The sequence below is a fragment of the Orycteropus afer genome, unplaced genomic scaffold, assembly GCF_000298275.1.
Source record: "Orycteropus afer afer isolate SDZICR_OR568_19922 unplaced genomic scaffold, OryAfe1.0 scaffold00043, whole genome shotgun sequence".
NCBI classification, from domain to species: domain Eukaryota; kingdom Metazoa; phylum Chordata; class Mammalia; order Tubulidentata; family Orycteropodidae; genus Orycteropus; species Orycteropus afer.
Window position 1 is genome coordinate 14039004 of NW_006921630.1, and position 23664 is coordinate 14062667.

Consider the following 23664-nt stretch of genomic DNA (forward strand, 5'->3'; position numbering starts at 1 on the left):
TCAGAAGGAGGCCTCTGATGCAGTCGTTAAGCACTCTGGTGTTAATTAAAGCAGGTAAGTGGTTCAAACCCACCATTGGCAGAAAGATGTGTTCATCTGCTTTGGTAAAGATTTACAGCCTTAGAAACCCTATGGGGTTCTATAAGGTCACGATGAGTTGGAATCAATTTGATGGCAGTGGGGGTGGGTTTTTTTTTTTTTTGGTTCAGTTGGGCTCAGACCAAGTAGGGTGTCCTTGAAGTGGAGAAAAGTAGAGAAAGGATACATTCTCTCTCCTCAAGTTCTTCACAGTCCAGTAGGAAGGACAGGTAACAAATAGGTATCAAGGAGGATCAAGATAAATGCAAGAGTAGACATTCCCACTCCTCATACATATTCTTTCATCTCCCAATAGACTATAAGCTCCATGAAAACAAGGACCTTGTCTTGCTCATTGCCCACTAGATCCCCTAGTGGGTAAGGTCTGGTGGTGTAGTGCCTAAGGCATTTGACTGCTAACCAGAAGGTTGGCAGTTCAAACCCACCAGCCACACCTCGGAAGATTGGGCAATCTACTTCCATAGAGATACTGCCTCGGAAACCCAGAGATGGGTAGCTATGTGTCCGAGATGACTCAACAGCACATAACAATAAACAACAAGGTCCCTGGGTAGTACAAACAGTTCAAACCTACCCAGTGGTGCTGTGGAAAAATGGCCTTGTAATCAGCTTCTGTAAAGATTCAAAAAAAAAAAAAACTCACTGCCAATAAGTCGATTGAGATTCATAGCAACTCCTCCTTGGGTTTCCGAGGCCATATCACTATAGAAGTAGATTGCCCAACCTTCCTTCCGAAGAGTGGCTGGTGGGTTTGAACCACCAGCCTTCTGGTTAGCAGTCAGATGCCTTAGGCACTATGCCACCAGAGCTCCCTCTGCTAAGAAAACCCTGTGGAGCACAGTTGTACTCTGTAACTCATGAGTCAGAATCAACATGACAGCATCGGGTTTAGTTTTGGTTTAAAGATGTGGTTAGCACATAATAAGCACTCAAGAAAAATATCTGATGACTCCATGAATAAATGTTGTGTTCGCTGCCACCCCCAGCTCCTGGTACTACACCTGGCTCAATAAATTCTTGCTAAAAATGAATGAATGAATGAATGGATGAGGGAGAGAGGGAGGATCAGGGCTGGGTTTTGATGGATGAATGGAAATTAACCAGATAGGGAGCCTGAAAAGAAAGGGATGAGAAGAGCTCAAACACAAAAAGGGTGACATTTGTGAAGGCAGGTGAGGGTGTGAACTTTTAAGGAAATAGCAACTTATTGGAAGTGGCTCATTTTCCAAGAGTGAGTTTAACAAAGATTTTACAGAAAAGTGGCAGAAGACCACCTAGGTATTCTCATTTCTTTTCCCTCTGCAACTCACTTATCTGCTTGCGATCATGAGCAAAATCACGGGGCCCTGTGTTTCCACTGTATTAATGACAACATATTTGTTTGCAAGTGATAGAAAATTTAACAAATTCAAGCAAAAGAACTAGCAAATGAATTAGGATGCTTCCTTTTTCTTTTCTTTTCATTTCTCTCGTCTTGTCTTCTTTTCCCTCCTTTCCTCCTTTCCCTCTTCCTTCCCACTTCCATATTTTCCTTGTGGAGTAACCTTATTCTCTCCTCAGAGTTTGCTTTTTGCAATTGAGGAAATAGGCTTACACGGCCTCTACTTTGGACCTCTATAGGGAAAACAAAACAAAATTTTCATCACCTAACACTCACATAAAAATCCCAGGGAAACACTTAGATTTGTTCAGGTTGACTACAGCCAGCCTGGGTGTATGCCTTCCTGTGGTGAACAGTACCATGACTGGAAGACTCAGGATACGAAGAGTATTTTTTCCCAAAGGAAGAGATCCTGGGCAACCACAGGAAAATCACTTATCCCACCATACCAGCCTTGCAGATCTTCATCTATAACATGAGTATGTTGAGCTAAATTAATCTTTAAAGTTCCACTTCAAACATCACGTTCTAGTAGTTCTGAGATGTTTACATTTCAAGACTTGCTAACTGACCCTGGAAGGTGGAAATGTCCATTTTCTTGGTTGATTAATTCATGAAGTAGATTTGGCTATTTTATCTACGTTGTTCCTAATCAGCCCATAAGTTGCCACCAGTTGTTGATTATGACTCTCGGTGACCTCATTGGTGTCAAAGTAGAACTGTGCTCCACAGGGTTTTCAGTGACTGAGTTTTGGAAGTAGACTGCCATACCTTACTTCTGAAGTGCTCTGGATACACTAGAACCTCCAACCTTTCAGTTAGCAGCTGAGTGGGCATATTAACCATTTGTACCACTCAGGAATTCTACACTGTTCTTAAAAAAAAAGAAAAAGAAAAACCAAACTCACTGCCTTGGACTCAAATCCAACTGATAGCAACCCCTCCTTGGGTTTCCAAGGTGGTATCACTACGGAAGTAGATTTCCCGGTCTTCCTTCCAAGCAGTGGCTGGTGGGTTTGAACTGCCAGCCTGCTTGTTGGTTAGCAGTCAAATGCCTTAGGTACTACCAGAGCTCATACGTTGTTCTTAGTCTTTTCAAAACTACTTGATCTATTGTTCAAACTATAAAGTTCACCAAAGAAAAGACAGGGCAAACTTAGGGGCCCTAATTTATGGCATAAATAGACTATGAAGCATAACCCAAAGTGCATAAACAGCAGAAGATAAACTAGCTGATTGGGATCTTCTAAAAATTAAATTTATGTGCATCAAGATTTCTCCAAAAGAGGAAAGAGAGACCCTACAGATTGGGAAAAAATATTCAGCAATGGCATATATGACAAAGGACTTATCTCTAAAATTTATAGAAAATTCCAACACATCAGCATTAAAAAGACAAATGGTCCAACTGAAAACTGGATAGAAGACATGAACAGACACTTCACCAGAAAAGATATTCATGCAGCCAACAAACACATGAAGAAATGTTCACGATCATTAGCCATTGTTGTTGTTGTTGTTATGTGCCATCGAGTCAGACCCTCCTCATAGCGACCCCTCCTTGAGTTGCCGAGGCAGTATCACTATGGAAGTAGATTGCCCATCTGCCTTCTGAGGAGAGATGCAAATCAAAACAACCATGAGACACCACCTCACCCCAGCATTAACAGCAAAGTTCAATAAGACAGAAAATAAAAAATGCTGGTGAGGATATGGAGAGATTAGGATTCTCATACACTGTGGACGGGACTGAAAAAGGGTACAACCACTGTGGAAATCGGTATGGTGATTCCTTAAAAAGTTGGAAACAGAAATACCATTAGATCCAGCAATCCCATTAATAGGTATATATCCTAAAGAAGTGAGAGGCAGGACACAAATAGACATATGCATACTCATGTTCATTGCAGCACTCACTATACATAATAGCAAAGAGATGGAAACAACCTAAGTGCCCATCAACCAAGGAATGGACAAACAAACTGTGGTACATACACACGATGGAATACTACGCAACCCTGAAGAATAAGGTAGAATCTTCAAAACACTGCATAATGTGGATGAACTTGGAGGAAATTATGCTGAGTGAACAAGTGAATCACAGAAGAACAAATATTGTATAAGTCCACTATTGTAAAAAGTCAAGGAAAGGTCTATACAGGGAAGAAAATTTTCTTTGTTGGTTACAGGGATGAAAATTCCTAGATAGCTTAAAAGAAAAAAATAGAGAAACCAAAGATTATTAGTGCTTACCAGGGAAAGGAGGGAAGGAACAAGGGAAGCTTTTGTTAGCAGGGCATTGAGTTTATGCTAATGGTGATGGAATATTTTGGACAAGAATAGTAACAAGGGTGGCACAACATGAAAAATATCATCAATGTCCCTGAGCTGCAAATATGGAAGTTGTTATGTTGATGAATGTCTTGTTGTGTATGTTTTCAACACAATAAAAGGAGGAAAAGGAAAACAAAAACAAAAACCACTTGATCTATTGTTCAGCAAAGAAATGTGTTCTATTTCCCAAAGTGTTTTTTTGTTTTGTTTTGTTTTGTGTTCAGTTCCATTAAGAATCTTGACTATTTGGATCATCCTGTGTTGAGATATAAGAACTTTAGATTCAATTTTTAATTCTCAGGCCAAAATCTTTCTTAATATCTAATTGATCCTGTGAGCTACAGAAAGAGAAGTAATTTTTGCCTGCACTTACTTGGGGTCCATTTTGACTTTATGAAAGAATACTCCAGGTTGGGTCCCTGGGCCTGGAACTACTGTTACAGTAAAACCTGTGAAATTGTGTAAGATGGAGACCTGTCAGAGAAGGGAAACTCAAATATTTTCCACTAAAATAAGCAATAGAAAACTGGTAAGGCTGCATCCTATCAAAGGCAAAAAACAAGGCAATCCTGTCAAGTTCTGGCTTTCACAGATCTCATTGTATTATATATTTACTGACACCATGATGAGCTGAAGAGTTCAGGGAATCAAAATGGATGATGGCATTAGCCCTTTACACAGGTGTAGGTCTCTGTGACTCTTCCAAGCACGTCCATCGGCCCCACCCTCCCAACAAACCTGGCAGAAGTATGACAAGTGCAGGAAAGAGGGCACAATCACAGTCAACAGCTAGTTGGTAAAACTTGATCTTAAACTCCAAGTCTTCTGACTTCCAATTAAGTTCTTCCGACTTCCAGTTAAGTTTCTCAGTATGATCATTCTCTCCGCTTCATCACCAGCCACATTCAGACTCTCCCTCCCTAAGACTTAAAACCCTTCCTTACCCACAGCTCCTGAGACCCAGAGTATGTCATGACCCTGACCACCAGCCGTGCTGAGCCTCTCAATCTTGCCTCCCACAAGCATATTGAGTTGGCACTGTAGTTTAGGGGTACCTGCTCTGTTTGCAGAGAAAGACCTCTCCTTTACTTGAGCCTAATAATCTCAGTTTTTGACTCCCTGAGGCATCCTCTGGAGCTCTGGTAGCACAGTGGTTAAGGAATTTGGCTGCTAACCAATAGGTCGGCTGTTCAAACCCACCAGCCACTCCACAGGAGAAAGATGAGGCATAAAGATTTACAGCCTTGGAAACCATATGGGGCAGCTTTATTTGGTCCTAAAAGGTCACTACCAAACAAAAAACAAACTCACTGCCATTGAGTCGATTTGACTCATAGCAACCCCTCCTTGGGTTTCCAAGGTGGTATCTCTATGGAGGTAGATTGCCCAATCTTCCTTCCAAAGGGTCACTATAAGTGACCCTGTGTGGAACTGACTCAACGACAGTGTTTGTTTTGGTTTGGTTTGTGGTTTTTTGTTTTTTTTTTTTTTTTTGAGGCATCCTCTAGCATAGCCAACCTTTGTTGACTGTGAAGCCTGTCTCTACTCATGTGTCTTGGCTCTATGTCTGAGGATTGCTATACACAGTCCTGCTAACTTGTACACAATAGAAGGCCTGTGTTCTCTTTCATAACTGCAAGGATGGTGCAGCGGGTTCTCGGGCTACCTGCCAGCACCTGGGGCTGAGGAAGTCTTCACAGTGTGACTGATGGTCAGCAGCTATGTTGGCCCTGGATCACAGAGGCTGCCACCTGCCTGGTGTTTCCTAGGTCATTGGCTCAAGCAGTGGGTAACCAGAATTCTCCCAGACCCTCAACCCAGAGGAATCCTATTCCTCAAAGTTAACGGCTTTCTTTAATGAACTTGAGTGACCAAGACCTAAAATAGCAACCAGAAACTCTGTAACTTGATAACCTCTACTGTCCCCCGTCATTTCTCCAAAAAGTCATTTTTCAAGAAAGGAGCAATTGCCAAACAAATGTGGGCGTGCACGTTATTTGCATAAAATGTCCTGTCAAAGCTCTCACAATCTAGTAGCAAAGACAAATGCACAAATAAAGTGCAATTTACCATGGCATAGACAAGGACAGCACATGCATTTGAGCACCTGGGCATATGGATACCCAAAAGTAGCACAGGTAGGCAAAGGATGAATTAGGATAGAGAGAGTGGCCAGGAGAGATTTGCAAAGTTACTGATGTATGAGATAGATTTTGAAGTGAAAATTGGAGTTTGCCAGAGAGAAAAGGGTGGTTGTATTAGGAAAAGGGCATCCTGGACAGAGGAGCCAGAATGTGCACAGAGTGTGCTCTCCTGCCTCTGAACTCCACAGAGCTTTGTGTGCTGGATCATTAGAGAAGGTGTCTGTGACAGACTGTATTTTTCAAGATGGCTGCAACCATATCGCCCATCTCATGTGCTCTTCTTAGAATGCAAGTTAACACTCTTTCCATCAAGAGATGAAATCTATGATCTTTTCCTTAAATCAATATAAGCTTATAACTACAGTGAAAAATGATGGTATGTGACTTCTGAAAGTTTCTGTCTGGTCCTCTTGGCTCTTGCTCTTAGGACCCATGAGGAAGTGGAGAGAACACATCAAGAAGCCACATGTAATTGTTCTGACTCCAGCTGAGGTCCAGCTGACAGCAAACTCTGATTGCCAGACATGGGAGTGAGGAGGCCTATGAAATTATTCCAGACCCAGCCACCACCTGATTGCAACCATATGAGAGATCTGAAGTTAAAACCACCCAGCTGAACTGTGTCAACTCCACAATCATGTTGTTATTATTGTTAGCTGCCATCAAGTCAGCCTCAGACTCATGGCAATGCCACAAAGAACAGAACAAAACGCTACCTAGTCCAAAGCCATCCCCATGATTGGTTGGGGATCAGATTGTTGTGATATTATCAGTTAGGTGGAGGTCATGCTAGAGTAGGATGAGTACTAATATGATCATAGTGATGCACCTATGAAAGAGAGGAGACACCGAAAGAGGAAAGATGGCTATGTGAAGGTGCATCTATATGCCAAGTAACACGTGGGGTTACTAGAAGCTGAGAGAGACAAGAAAAGATCTTTCCCTAGAGGCTTTGGAGAGAACATGGCTCTGCTGACACCCTGAATATGAACTTCTGGACTCCAGAACTGTGAGACAACAAATTTCTGTTCTTATACACCATCCAGTTTGTGGCACTTTGTTACAGCAGCCACAGGAAACTCATACAAGGGAAATGTTTAATGGCTTTTCTGGAGTCCTGAACTAGGCTTCCACTGCGTAGTGAGCACCCAAATGCTGATCTCCCACTGTGGTGGTTATGTTTGTATGTCAACTTGGCTGGGCCTGGTTGAGTGGTTGGGCAGCTGGTGGTAGTTATTCCCCATGATAAGACTGGCAATCAACTCCCTGGTGGGATCTACCACAAACAGCTGAGTAGCTGCCTTTGGGATATGGTCTGCTTCCTGTATATAAGGAGAAGCATTGGGAATGGTCTCTAGCTGATGCTACACTTGGACCTTGTATGTAGCCGTGTTTTTGTTGAGCAGCCTGCCATGCTCTGCTGACCTTGGGACTTACAATGGACTTGAATTAATGGCCTGCCATGTGGGTTTGGTAACATCGGGACTGTGCCTTTTTACTTGTCAACCTTGGGTTTGTCAGCCTCAGCAGCCAGCAGCTAGCAGCTGTCTAAGTGAAGAAATGCCTCTAGCTCCAGTGGGCCAGGAGCAGGAGGCTGAGCTGGTCCACAAGGTTGAGGGGCTTTCACCCAGACCCTAGAGCCTGGCACTTTGAACTTGGACTGAAAGCCTCCAAATTGTGAGAATAAACTTCTGTTTGTTAAGGCCATCCCATTTGTGGTATATTCCTGTCAGAGCGGCACTAGGTAACCAGAACACCCATTTACACATACTGGGTGCTCAACAAATAATTTCAACTGATTAATGTGACTCCTAAATCTTGTATACAAGTTTCACATGCACAAGGATATGAACTGCAAAGACAGGAAGGAGAGAAGACAACTTCGATATCTGTTGAGATTCACTCATTCATTTCTTCAGAGATTCATATTTTCAGCATTTTCAAGGGCTCACTTGTTCTTGTCACTGTGCTAAACAAGGGGGTTACTGTGATGAATAAATCCCAGGCTGTGCCTTCAGGAGCTACAAGTCCACAGAAAGCCTCCCATCTGACACTGGAAAGACTAAGCTTTAAGAGACCTGGTCTCTTTTCCCTGCATGTCCACCTACTGTTATGGGATCCTAGATCTCTGGGCCAGTTTTCCCCTCTATATAGTGAAGGAACTGGGCTAGATTTCTAAGGCCCCTCTAAGCTAGGCCTCCTCATAGTGGGGTACCTTCAAAATCTACCTCCTGTCTTGACTTCTCTTCCATGCTGCATTCCTATAGCTTCAACCATTTAGATAGCTCCTTTAGGAGCTCTAAATCATGCCAGACCTATAGGTTCTTGGAACTGGAAGGGTATTAATGGTCATTAAGCCAGCTGAGGTGTGGATCCTCTTCAGCTTCCCATACTGGTCCCTCGGAGCCCAGAAAATTCCTGGGGGCACATGATGAGAGTCATCATGTCCTCTGAACAGCAACCCATCCCTCACTGTTCATTGCTGTTTCCTCCACTCAAGCCTAGATGGATTGACACAGTGACTGTTATGATGGGCTCAAGTACAGCAATGATTGTGAAGATGGTGCAGGACTGGGCAGTGTTTCGTTCTGTTGTACACAGGGTTGCTATGAGTCAGAGCTGACTCCGCAGCATCTGACAACAACCACCACCACCACTCAAGCCTTCGCTGGTGACTAGTACTGCAGCTAACTCTTAGCACAGGGCTCAACTTTGACTTAAGCAGTCTAGAATCGTATTTTCTTATTCTCCCCCCACCCCCAACAAGACTCCCTAATCCATCAGCCTTTCTAAATCCATCCTTCTCACAGGACCTCTCCTCCCTACTTCAGAGGCAAACCAGCAGCCTCATTCCTGCTTACTTCAGCCTGCTTGAACATTATCAATAGATTAATCTTCCTAACAAAGCAATGTGATCATGCCTTCCATGGATGCACTCAAAAGCATGCAGTAATTTCTGACTATTCACAGGATTCTGTCACCCATTCATGATATTTATTGAGCACCTACTATGTACCAATTACTCTGCAAGACCCTGGAAATACACTGGTAAGCAAAATAGAATTTCAGTCTAGATGAGAAGACAGAAACAGGCAAGAAGAAACTGTAAACATGATCAGCACTTAGTTGCCTGAAGTCAAGGTCTATGCTCCCCGTTTTGGTCCTTTAGTGCTGCTCTAACAGAAAATACCACAAATGGGTGGTTTTAATAAACAGGAGTTTATTCTCTTACAGTATAGCAGACTTGAAGTCAGAGTCCAAAGTCCCAGCTCTAGGGGATGGGTGAAGTCCCCTCAACCTTGGGCTTCGGCTCTGCCTCTTGCTCCCAGCTCACTGAAGCTGTGGGCTTCTCTTAACTCAGGCAGCTGGTGGCTGCTGAGGCTGACAAACCCAAGGTCAACAAATAAAATGGCCCAGTCCCAAGATATCAAGCAACATGGCAGGCTACTTTTTGAAGTCCAGATCTCAAGATCAGCAGACAACATGCCCAAATGCAGGATCCAGATGTGCCAAAGCTTAGAGACCTTCCTTAAAGCTTCTTCTTATGTATTGGAAGCAGACCACATCCCTAGGCAGCTAGTAGATTCCACCATGGAGTGGATTACCAGTCTCATCACTGAGAATAGCTACATCCAGCTGTCCAGCTACTCAAAACCAGACCCAGCCAAATTGATACACAACTGAACTACCACACCCCCATTATCCTTTTTACTGAATATGCCTCAAAAATTCATGTCCACCCAGAAGCTGTGAAAGAGACTTTATTTAGAAGTAGGGTCTTTGCAGATACAATCAAGTTAAGAGGAAGTCATACTGGATTAGAAAACCCATTGTCATCAAGTCAATTTCAACTCAGTGACCCTGTAGGATAGAGCAGAACTGCCCCATAGAGTTTTCTAAGGCTGTAAATCTTTACAGAAGCAGAATGCCACATCTTTCTCCTGTGGAGCAGCTGGTGGATTTAAACCACCGACCTTTCAGTTCGCTACTGAGCACTTAACCACTGTGCCATCGGGGCTCCAGTGTCTTTATGTTGTTTTTGTTGTTGTTATGTGCCATCGAGTCAGACCCGACTCATAGTGACCCCTCCTTGGGTTTCCGAGGCAGTATCACTACAGAAACAGATAGCCCCATCTTCCTTCCGAGGAGTGGCTGGTGGGTTTGAACCGCCAGCCTTCTGGTTAGCAGTCAAGTGCCTTAGGCACTATGCTGCCAGAGCTCCTAGTGTCTTTATAAGAAGAGGGTAATTTGGACATAGAGACACAGACACAGACAGGGTTGTCACTGAGCAGATAATGGAGGCAGAGAAAGAAAGCCCATGGTTGTCAGCAACTCCCAGAAGCTAGAGACAGACATGGAATAGATCTCCCCCAGAGACTGCAGAAGGAACCAACCCTGCTGACACCTTGATTTCATACTTCTGGCCTCTGGAACAGTGAAAGAATAAACTTCTGTTGTTTAAGCTACCCAGTTTGTGGCAATTTGTTACACCAGCCAGAGGAAACTAATGCATCCTCCAAGCTCTATCCCCTGAGTGTTTCTTCTGACTATGCCACCCTCCCCAACTTAAAACATCCTCCTTCACCCCTTTCTCATGTACACCACCCCTCTATTCTGAATTTTTTCTCCATGTGTGGTACTTAAATCTCCAACTAAATTGTAAAACTCAGCAGGGTGGGACAGATGGCCCTTGAGCCAAGTCCATCTCCATGGTCTGCACAGGATTGGTCCAAGTGATATATTTTAAATTTTTAAATTAAGTGCGCTGGCAGAGACTGCCAAGTAGTGGTTGGGCATATGGTTGCCCAGCCAAGGAGAACATTTCCAGCCCCCTCGTAATTAGGGAGGCCATGTTACTAGACATGAGTGGAACTGAGGTGGGTAACTTCTGAGTCCAGGGCTTAATAATGTAGTACATTTTCCCTCCACATCCTCTTCCCTATTCTACCAGCTGAAGCCCAGTGACCGTGTGATCTTTGATATTATGACCAGGATGTGCAAAATAAATAAATGTCCTTGTTCCTTAAGGCATTGTATTGTTGGCTCACTTTGTCAATGCCTTACCTCCAACTAAACAGTTATCACTGTGTCAGATTCCAGTTTATGTGTTTCAATATGTAAATGTTTGGTAGGACTACATTAGAGCACATAATGTAGTAGTCAGATGCTTGGATCCAGAAATAGAATCATCATGAATCTCACAACTATACATGGAAACTGATAACCAGTGCAAAATTTTGTTAACTTGAATATCACAAATGGCTTTGCCATCAGAGGTAAAGTTTTTCCAAAAGGCAAACAACTCTTGGTAAATTCCCAAATCAAATGAAACTCGATCTTTCCTTGACTTCGAAGAAAATGTTGTGTATTCAAAAACATGCAACAAATATTTTATGTTATGAGTGAAACGGAGTTTGGTTTTGGGTTCAGATTATTCCAAACATGTTCTCCTTCAAGAATGTACAGTGGGCAGTCATACAGGACATGGGGCAGTTCTCCTTTGGGTGACATCCAGCAGAGTATTGCAGGCCACCTAGCATCCCATTCAATGCTGAGACTACCCTACCCCAACCACAGAGACAACTAAATGCACCCCACACATTCTTGAAATTGCCCTGTGGGCAGATGATTCCCCAATGAGAACCGCTGCTCCAAACCAGAGAGCTGAAGGAGATATTGAAGGTTTTTTCTGATTTTCACTCTTATTCTTCATAAGTGAAAATGAGGCATTGCTTCGACTTGATTTTCTGTGACTATCTGGATTTGTTAGGCTTAGTGCACAAATGCTCAGAAAAGGCTGTAATGAGTCCCCAGAGTTCAGTTATTGTTTTTCCCCTTTAGACTTCTGGAGAAGTCTGCTGGGCAGATAAGCTCTTCATTCCTCACTTCACTCAAAGCCCAGTGAGACAAACTTTACCTCTTGACTTCTGTTTCTAAAAAGGAGATATAAATAAAATGAGAAGCTGAAACTGAATGAAATTCAGTTCTGAGATCCTTCTCATCCCCTGCCTATTAATAACTTCTTTGAATGAGTCACACTGAAACATGTATTCTCGCCTCTAAGAGTTTTTTTACCTGAAATAGTTTTCAAGCCATTTTTCTATGCTTAGAATGGTACTGGGACAGCCAAGACAGACACTGCTTCTCAAAGAAATATGTATGTAAAATCAGCTTTTTCTTACATGTATGTAAAAAACATGTAACTTGCAACGTCTCTCTTTGGCCTTGACTTCCAGAAAGCTCAGAGCTAAATTCCATACCCACTGATGGTTGGTGATAAGCTCATCTCATCAGTCTGGGTAGGCCCCGGAGTCAAAACATCAAATGGCCCCTCACAGACATGGAAGCCTGGGGACATGGACCCTTTAACCTACTGACCCTTCCCCAGTCTCCTGGTTCCCTTCATTGAAGAAACACCCTCTGTTTCTCAGAGGCCTTGGTGCTGTCTAAACTCTTACATGTTTCATTAAATGGCTGTTTAGAACAGTGTGGGATGAGGAAAAGTGAGCAAACTGTTCTTCCTTTCAGGACCCTAGGGCCAGGGTCTGCTACCTTCCTGTTCCTCAGATTTTAATACTCTTTCAGCAAATGCTGTGCTTTCCTCATTTCATCCCTCCCCACCATCTCATTTCCTCCTCTGTCCCAAGCCGTTTTTAACTGTCTGACCAGGAAGGATCTGACTTGACAGGACAATTAAATATTAATACCTTGATTGAAGAGCCTGTGTGCAAATCAACTAAAAATAGGAGATAAGGGCCTGAGACATTTTTTTCTTTCTGTCAGGAAAGCTCTTGCCATGTAGCCCAGGCTCCAGTGCCTTGTGTCTGGAATTGTCTTGGAGGGTATGGAGGCCTGCTGGGTAGTCAGACGTCACCTACAGGCCCAGGAGTGTAAGTTGATGTGCTCTTCAGATTGTGGGGCAAGAGCTAATGTGGTCTTTGTGGCTTTCCTTTTACCATGAGGACTGGTGGGCACTTCATTCACAGATCCCATTATCTGGCAAAGTCCTCCCCAAGGCCAGCTATCACTCTCTTTGGGCTCCCATCCTGTGCCAGCTTATATCAGATCTGTAACTATCTCCTTTTTTTGTTTGTTTGTTTGCATCACATCCTAGAATGTGAGGAAACACTTTGAAAGTAGGAACTGTCCTCTTCATCTGCACACGTCCCCACCAAGTGCTGGTAACCCAGTGGGGATTTAATAAATGTTTATGCAATAAATTTATGAGACAAGGAACTCTGCCATTTTGTTACTGACTTGTTTTGAATATCAGCTCTGTCATGTGACAATTTAAAGCTTTATTCTTCTACCTGCTTTCAAGTCAATTTGAAGTGTTATATGGGTGAGAAAGTCCAGGACAAATGAGAAGTCCATTTATTTCTATAAAGAAACAGAGTAGGTAGCTGCTCCCAGAACCCTGAGATGAGCTGGTTACCAACAGTAAGTAGATAAAGGACTTAGCTCTGAGCATTTTGGAAGTACAGCCTTAGAAGCAAGGATGGCAGGACTTCATCTCATATACTTTGATCATGTTCTCAGGAGAGACTAGTCCCTGAAAAAGGACATCAAGCTGGGCAAAGTAAAGGGGCAATGAACCAGATGAAGACCCTTAATGAGCTGGGTGGACACAGTGGCTGCAACAATGGGCTCAAACATAGCAACGATTATGAGGATGATGCAAGACCAGGCAGTGTTTAATTCTGCGTTTGGGTCACTATGAGTTAGAACTGACTTGCTGTTGGCACTTAACAACAGCAACAGATGATCAGGCAATAAACTGAGTGCTTTATATGAATTATCTAATTTAATCTTTACAATATCCTATGAGATATGTGCCACTATTAGCTCTACTTTGCATATAGGGAGACTAAGGCACAGAAACATAGGATCACACAGAGAGTGAGTAGAAGAGCCAGGATTAAACCTAGGCAATCAAGAGCCTGACCTTCAAAACCCCACCATGTTTGGAATACTAGGGACAGAAAGGGCAGCCATTGTGCTTAAGGAAACTTGGGTGAGTCCCTTCAGGGTGTCTCCCTGAGGTGGCTTGTGGACATCAGATCCCACAATGCTGGTTGAGGGGTCTCCTAGTATGACAAGCAAGGAAGAAACTCCAGTACTCTTCATAGTTCTGTCTATAGCCAGTGTTGTCCTAGCTCTGTTAGCTCTTGGACTCACACAGCACACTCACTACAAAGGCATCTCAGTGGCCTGAGACTCAAGGACACAGGTTTTAGATAGATGCTTCCGTAAAAAATGTCCATGGTCAAGTAAGATTGGAAAAGGCTTAAAATATAAATTACCTACTAAAGGCTCTGAGACATTCTATGATCAAGACATCCATTTAATACCCTTTAACCTGGCAGTTCCCAAACATTGTCGAGGTATGTATTAATATTCTGCAGAACTAGGGTTCCTTGATATATACCTTAAGAAATGTTGGACTAGAAGATCTCTAAGGTCTTTTTCAGCTCAAAGAATCCATGGTTTTAGGTCTTCTTGCTCTGGTAGCAAAGTGCCTAAGGCACTTGACTGCTAACCAGAAGGCTGGCAGTTCAAACCCACCAGCAACTCCTCAGAAGGAAGGTTGGGCAATCTACTTCCATAGAGATACTGCCTTGGAAACCCAAGGAGGGGTCGCTATGAGTTGGGTCCAACTTGACAGCACATAACAACAACAACAACAACAAAGAAAGCAACAGTAGGAGCAAGAAATTTGAAGTCAGAATGCCTAAGCTTGATTTCAAATGCTGTTCCTGGTTAACTAGACCAAACCAAATCAAACCCACTGCCATCAAGTAGATTCCAACTCATCGCAACCCCCAATGGTTTTCGAAGACTGTAAATATTTACAGAAGTAGATTGCTTCACCTTCCTCCCATGGAGCATTTTGTGGGTTTGAACTGCTGACCTTCTGGTCAGCAGGCAAATGGCTTACCCACTGCACTACCAGAACGCCTTGGTTAACAGGAATAGGTGAGTAAAACCATTTACTTTCTCAGAGCCTAGATCTTCCTATCTGTGAAACGGAGACACTGATAGTATTTATAACATTATGCTGCTGTGAGGATCAAGTTAGGTAATTAATACTTACTAAAATAATATATGGAATCCATAGGTGGTTCAAATGGTTAACATGCTTGGCTTCTAACCAAGATGTTAGTGATTTAAGTCCACCCAGAACCATCTCAGAAGAAAAGCCTGGTGATCGATGTTCAAAAAGTCAGTCATTGAACCATTAGAGAGATGCAAATCAAAACACCCATGAGATACCATCTTGCCCCAGCACTAGTAGCAAAGTTCAACAAGACAGAAAATAACAAATGTTGGCAAAGATGTGGAGAAATTGGGACCCTTGTACACTGCTGGTGGGACTGTAAAATGATACAACCACTGAAAGCAGTATGGTGATTCCTTAAAAAGTTGGAATTAGAAATACCATTTGACCTAGCCATTCCATCACTAGGTATACATACTAAAGAAGTGAAAGCCAGGATAAGAAGAGACATATGCACACCCATGTTCATCACAGCACTATTGACAATAGCCAAAAGATGGAAACAGCATAGGTGTCCATCAACTGAAGAATGGATAACCAAACTATGGTACATATACACAATGAGATACTATGCAACCGTAAAGAATAATGTAGAACTGGAAAAACACCACATAATGTGGATGAACTTGGAGGACATTATGCTGAGTGAAATAAGTCAATCACAGAAGGATAAATACTGTATTACTCCATTATTGTGAAAAGTCAAGGAAATGTTTATCTATGGAAGGAAATTTTCTTTGTTGGTTACCAGGGGTGGGAGGGGAGGGGAGAGAACAATGTTAGATAGATAGAGATGAGTATTGATTTTGGGGAAGAGCAGCACAATGTACCAAATGTGAGTGATCAACATGGTGGCATTGAGGAAGAGGAAGACATAGAGAGGTTCATGGGAGGTACAACAACAAAGAAGAACCCTTTTGCACATACAGTGCTGCTTTGTCAGTGAAGACAAACATTGATATGCAGGTGAATAAATGGGTGAACAGGCTGAATGATTAGGTATGTCTATGCAGGGGTAGTGTGCCCATGACCATGTATAGGGTTGGTAGGCAATGTTTCTACAAGTGTATTGGTATGTTCTGTAAGAATTACTGGGTTTATAGTAGGGCTGACAAGGGATAAGTTTGTAGTCACTTCTTGGCCTCAGCCAGCTACCCAGAGAGAGTGAGTAGTTGGACCTGTGAGCTTAGGACCATAGTTGCAGGGAACATCAAGCTCAACTGCTGTAACATACTACATAAAAGCATTGTTCCACATCCTACTTTGGTGAGTAGTGACTGGGATCTTGCAAGCTTGTAAGTGGCCATCTAGATGCAATGATGGGTCTCTCCTCATCCAGTGCAAAGAAGAATGAAGAAAACCAAAGACACGTGGAAACAATTAGTCCAAGCAACTGGTCCACCATGTGATCCTCAGCCTATACAACTATGAGACCAGAAGAACTAGATGGTGCCTAGCTACCACTGTCAACCACTTGGAGGGGGAATCTATGTAAGAGATCCTGGACAGAGTGGGAGAACAATGTGGAACAAAACTCAAAATCATTTAAAAAAATAAAATGGACCAGGTTTGCTGGTCTGCTATAGCCTAATGGAACCACTGAGACTATGGCACCTAGCTGCCCTTAGGTCTGGAATTGAACTCACTCCTGTGTCTTCCAGCCAAACAAAAGATGGGCATAAGAGCTGAACATTTACATTAGGTAGATATACTCCTTGGAAAGAGCAAGCATGGGAGAATAGAAGGGCTGTGTATGCACAGGGAGACAGCTCGGGGGGCAGGATTGCATGGGAGGGAAGGACACAAGGAAGAGGTAACTATGGGGAGGAATTGAGAGGAGAGCTCTTGCATTGTGGGAAATTGTCATCAATGTCATGAGACAAAGTGTATGTGAGCTGCTGTATGGAAAGTGAATTTGCTCTGTAAACTTTCACCCAAATCACAATAAAAATTAAAAAAAAAAAAAAAAAAAGTAAGCCATTGAAAACCCCATTGAGCACAGTTCTACTTTGGCACATGCAAGCTCACCATGAATCAGAATCACCTTAATGGTACTTATGCTAAAACAATTTATAAGTTATACCTTGGCCTGCCCGTATTTGCTATTACTGCTACAAACTAAAAACAAAACAAAACTAGTAGTTTAAACTGAAAATTTTCTAATCACTTGATCACCTGCTAGGAACTTGTTTCCCACAGCTCTGGTTGTTCTTTATACTTTGGGGTTGTTGTTGTTAGTTGTAGTTGAGTCAGTTCTGACTTATGGCGACCTAATGTGTGCAGAATAGAACTGCTCCATAGCATTTTCATGGCTATGACATTTTCAGAAGCAGATTGCCGTAACTATCTTCCAAAGTGCCTCTGAGTGAGTTTGAACCATCAGTGTTTCACCTAGTAGTCAAGCATTTAATTGCACCATCCACAGACTCCTAATACGTTGGGAAAATGATGCTTTTTCAAAAACAAAAAAAAATTATTGTGACTTGGGTGAACGTTTACAGAGCAAATTCATTTTCCATATAGCAGGTCATACACATTTTGTTTCATGACATTGCCTGCAATTCCCCACAGTGTAACAGCTCTCTTCCTCCCCGTAGTTACCTCTTCCCAGTGTCCTTCCCTCCCATGCACTCCTGCCCCCGCCCCCCAGCTGTCTGTCTCTCTGTGCAAACACGGTCCTTCTGCTTTCCCACAATTGACTGCTCCAAGGAGTGTGTCTACCTGATGTAAGTGTTCACCCCGTAATGATACATATTTTTTAAGTGAACCAAATCCCTTCAGTTCTTTTCCTCTTCTCCAGATTGATAGGTTTCAATGACACTTCAATTTACTGTTCAGGTCAGGAAGGAAATAAATTGAAAACAAACAATGGTTTGTTTTATGTAGCAAATCCTCTGGCTGAATGAGTTTGGCACTTTTCATTCAATGCCAAAGGCTGGTGGTCAAATTTAAAACAGAGTATAAGACAAAAGGAGACCCTTGAAGAGAAAAAGTCACTGGAGAGAGACGAATTCCAGTACTTCATATCAAAATCTTCAGGGGAAAAACATGGCCCTGACCTACCCAGAACAGCTCCTCTCCTGGGTAAAACACATGTTTCTTTTTACCCTTCATGCTGCTAGCTGATGAGACAGGGTCATCTTGGCCCAGACAACACTTTTCTGTCCTCTGCACATGATATAAATAATATAAGTTTATGTCCAGAAAAAAAAAAAAACACACTCCAAATTCTTCCACATTGTTTATTTTCCTTCTTGGTCTTTATCTGAGCTATGACTCTTCCCTTTCAGCCAGTTCAAAATGTTACTTTCCATTGGTGCAATGTTTTTTATTATTTATTTTCTTTTTTTGGTATATTTAATAAAATAAAATAATATATTTAATAAAAATAAAATAAAATTTTTTGGTATATTTAATAAAATTTTTGGAAGTCCAATATTGAGTCTGCATAATGAAACATTCTAATAATTGCTTTTTTCTGTATGGATATTTCACATTCTGCTTGAATCACTGACTTAACATGGAAGGACTTTCTCAGAGAGACTCTTTCCCAGCAGGGGTAGCCTTCTTCAGAAGAAGCAGAAACAATGGTTGAGCAGGTAAGAATCCTTCTCCCCAGGTCAAGCTGTAACCCTGTGTTGGTGGTGATTGCTAGGTGCCATCAAGTTGATGCTGACTCATAGAGACCCTGTCCTAGGGCTTCCAAGGCTGTCATCCTTATAGACCAAAAGGCTGTTGTTGAAACAGAAGAAGAGGATATTTCATGGTTTAAAATCAGGAAGGGTGTGTATCAGAGTTGTATCCTTTCACCATACTTATTCAATCTGTATGCTGAGCAAATAATCCAAGTAGTCAGACTATAGGAAGAATAATGTGGCATCAGGATTGGAAGGAAGACTCATTAACAACCTGTGATGTGCAGATGACACAACCTTGCTTTCTGAAAGTGAAGGTGACTTGAAGCACTTACTGATGAAGATCAAAGTCTACAGTCTGCAATATGGATTACACCTCAACATGAGGAAAACAAAAATCCTTACAACTGGACTAATAAACAACATCATAATAAATGGAGAAAAGGTTGAAGTTGTCAGGGATTTCATTTCACTTGGATCCACAATCAACACCCATGGAAGCAGCAGTCAAGAAATCAGAATCCCTTTTGCACTGGGCAAATCTGCTGCAAAAGACCTCTTTAAAGTGTAAGAAGCAAAGATGTCACTTTCAAGGCTAACATGCAGATAACCCAAGCCATGGTATTTTCAATCACCTCATAAGCATGTGAAAGCTGGACAGTGAATAAGGACAACTGAAGAGTTGATATCTTTGAATTGTAGTATTGGTGAGGAACAAATCTGTCCTGGAAGAAGTGTAGCCAGAATGCTCCTCAGAGGCAAGAATGGCCAGACTTCATCTCACCTACTTGGTCACATTGTCAGAAGAGACTAGACCCTGGAGGAGGATATCGTGCTTGGTAAAGTAGAGGGTCAGTGAAAAAGGGTAAGACCCTCAACAAGATGGATTGACACAGTGGCTTCAATGATGAGTTCAATCATAGTGAGGATTGTGAGGATGGTGCAGGACCAGGTAGTGTTTCGTTCTGTTGTACACAGGGGCACTATGAGTCAGAGCCAACTTGACAGCCCCTAACAACGACAATGTTTATAGGAGCAGATCACCAAGTCTTTTTCCCGCAGTGCTGCTGAGTGGGTTCAACTTTTCTGTTAGCAGCCGAGTGTTTAACCACTGCACCATCAGGGCTCTTTAGCTGTGACTCTGAAGGTACAAAATGACAGCATGAGTCTGAAAAGATGGCTTTCTGTGTTTCATTCAGTTTATGATAAAAAAAATCAAAAGCCCAATTCCTGCATTCGTTTCTAAAAGATCCTGGCTAATAAAATTCCACTTACAACTTTTTTTTTTTTTTAAGTTTATAGAAAATTTACAGCATTAACACAGAAAGAAAATGTGACCTCTCTACCTTTTTCCTTAAACCTAAACCAAAACCAAGCCAAACTCACTGCCTTCAAGTGGATGCGAGTCATAGTGATCCCTCTTTGAGTTTCCACAGCAGTATCTCTATAGAAGTAGATTATCCAATCTTCCTTCTGAGGAGCGGCTGGTGAGTTTGAACTGCCAGCCTTCCAGTTAGCAGTCAAATGCCTTACGCACTATGCCACCAAACCTAGGAAGGCTTTATTCAGCACAGATATCTATCTATCTATAGATAGATAGATAGATAGATAGATAGATAGATATAGATATCTATCTATGGAAAACAGTGCCTATGGCAATTAGTTTTAAATTGCTGAATGATTTCTCAAAGCTGACAGTGGAAACTGCAACGGCCAACAGAAATTTCTCATTGGCAACCCCCTCAAGTGGTGCCCAGGGCACGTGCCATACCTGCCATTCCCTAGATTTGCCTCTGATTCAGCAGCACCTGTTTGGGTAGACTTTGACAAATGTCTCTGAAATAGAAAAGTTCCATTAGCAAACTATTCAGGGAATAGATGGTGCTCAGAAATGAGTTCTCTGAAAAAGCTGCAAAGTTATCCTGCTATATCATCAATTGCTGATTTCACCCCATTGAATTTCATATCCTATTTTTATACCATGTTTCACCATAAGATGACAAAGCAGCCCTTTGAAATTATATATTTTAAAAAAACCCAAAACCTCACAACCATCAAGCTGATTTTGACTCATAGCAACCCCTTTGGAATTCTATAAATCTTTACAGAAGTAGACTGCCCAGTCTTCCTTCCACAGAGTGACTGGTATGTTTGAACTGCCAACCTTCTGGTTAGCAGTCAAATGTCTTAGGCACTGTACCACCAGAGCTCCTTAAATTACATAGAGCCTATTATTTTGTTTATTAAAAAAATAATTTGTCTCTTAATTAGCATTAGATTAGAAAGAGAATGCTATTGTACCTACTAAGTACCCGTATTTTTCCAGGGGTGCAAGCAGTATGTGATCGGCAGCTGACTTAAAGGTTGGCAATTCAAATCCACCCAGAGGCTCTATGGAAGAAAGGCCTGGCAACTGCTTCTGTGAAGATTACAGCCAAGAAAACCCATTCGTCAGTATAAACCCAATCATAGGAGCAAGTAGTATGCCCCCAGTCACGCTTCAGACCTGGGATTGAACTCACTCCCATGGCTTAACCTTCAGCCAAACAATAGCACCAAAAGCACCAGGGAGGTGCACTCCGTAGAGGAATCAACCATGAGAGATCAGAAGGGCAGCATTTGCCCAGGAAGAAAAGTCAGAAGGCAGGAATACACAGGAAAGAAGGACACAGGAAGACACAGGGAGGAAACGGGAAGTGAGCTGTTAAATTGTACGGATTGCAATCAATATCATGAAACAAAATATACATGAACTATTGAATAGAAAATGAATTTACTCTGTAAACTTTCACTCATATCACAATAAAAACTAAAGAGAGAGAGAGAGAGAGAGAGAGAGAGAGAGAGAGAGAGCTGCAGCTCAGGTGTGGCTTCTTTACTAAAAGGTCCCTGGGTGGCACAAAGGGTTTGCACTCAACTATTAATGTAGTAGTTGGCGGTTCAAACCCGTCCACTCAGTGGCGGCACAGAAGAACAGTTTGCCAATCTGCTCTTGTACAGATTACAACCAGGAAAACCCTGTGGAGCAGTTATGCTCTATAATATAGGAGGTTGCCATGAGTCAGAGAGTCCATGGCAATTGTTTTGGATTTGGGTCTTTTTTTCTAACTGGGCACAGTGTCAGAAAGTGGAGGGCAGTGCTTTCACCACCATTATCACAAGATAGCCCAGCTATGGGGGTGTAATCTCCAGCTGTCAGATCCTTCCGGTCTTCCCCAGCAGCAGGGAGCTGCCTTGGCCAGAGTCATGCCCTTTTGGGCAGCTCTCATCTAAGGATGGAGTGGAGCAGCTTAGAAAAGCCCAACCCTGTCAGCCTGATGTAGAATACTCATTTCAGAGGTTACCAACCTTGTTGGCTGAGGGTTTATTGGGTCTGCATTGAAGTCTTTTCCTTCTTCATTCCCTTCCTTTCATAGGGAAGGGATTTCTAACAAGGACTCTTTGGGTTATACAGTTAAGCACTCAGCCACTAACTGAGGTGCCTCTGAAGATAAGGCCTGAAGATCACTTCTGAAAGGTCAGATCCATTGGAAACTCTATGGAGCATAATTTCACTCTGTACTCATGGGGTTGCCATGAGTCAGAATTGGCTCGATGGCAACTGGTTGGTTAGTTGGGTCTCTAACAAACATCTCAGAACACAAACTGTGAAGGAAAGGGGCACAGAAACAGCTGTGCTTTGGCTGAGCGAGGAGGTGGGAGGGGAAGAATATAGCCTGTTCCTAACACCAGGGTAAGGAGCTCTGGTGATGCGGTGCCTAAGGCATTTGACTATTAACCGGATGGTTCAATGCCCTCAGCTGCTCTGCAGAAGGAAGATAGAGCAATATACTTCTGTAAAGATTTACCACCTTGGAAACACAAAGGAGGCACTGTGAGTCAGAATCCACTCAATGGCAGTGAGTGGTTTGGTTTTTTGTTTTGTTTTGTTTTTTTTCCTGGTTTTAAAATCTGGATGGAGTCCCTCAATAGCACAAATGGTTAACACCCTTGGCTATTAATCGAAAGGTTGGCAGTTCCAGTCCACCAAGAAAGAAAGGCCAGGCAATCTTCTTCTGAAAAATCAGCCACTGAAAACCCTATGGAGTGCCATTCTACTCTGACACACATGGGGTCACCATGGGTCAGAGCAGACTCCATGGAACTGGTTTTTATAAGCACCAGAAGGGGTGACTCTCAGAAATAGCTGACAGGGGCAAGGTACCTATAATCAGGCAGATAGGGGGGCTGGAGGTCTTCTTCATTTGGGCATTCATATAAATAAGATATCATGTGGTCAATCTGGACTTAGTTTTCATGTCCTATCAAGTATTGATTTCTCGTTATTATATAAAAGTCAAATTTTCATTCTTTTTCCTTCCTTCGTTCCATGGTATATATTTTGCCACTTTATTTCATTTCCTAGTTCATTCTCATAGTCCCTAGTCTTTATGCTTTTGTTTCTCTGCTTTAAAGTTCCTTAAATTGCATTTATATTTAAAGTAGCAGGTACATAATCCATGAAAAACAGGATGATGGGGAAGATCTGAAAAGACCTTTGAGTTGGGAGTTGAGCATTCTGGATTCTGGATTGGAGAAAGCTCTTTAGATCTGCTTGGGGCTTCACTTCCTTACTTATCAAATGAAAAAGGTAGATCAGTAACCTGTGGACCCTTCAACACATGTTAGGTGCCACTGAGTCAGTTTGGACTCATGGTGACCTCATGTACAACAGAAGGAAACACTGCCTGGTCCTGAGCCATCCTCACAATCGTTGCTATGCTTGAACCCATTGTTGCAGCCACTGTGTCAATCCATTTTATTGAGGGGCTCCCTCTTCTTCACTAACCCTCTACTTTACCAAGCTTGATACACTTCTCCAGGAACTGGTCCCGTCTGACAACATGACCAAAGTGCAAGAGGTGGGTCTTGCCATTCTTGCTTCTAAGGAGCATTCCAGCCATACTTCCTCCAAGACAGATTTCTTCTTTCTTCTAGCAGTCCATAGTACATTCAGTATTCTTTGCCAACACC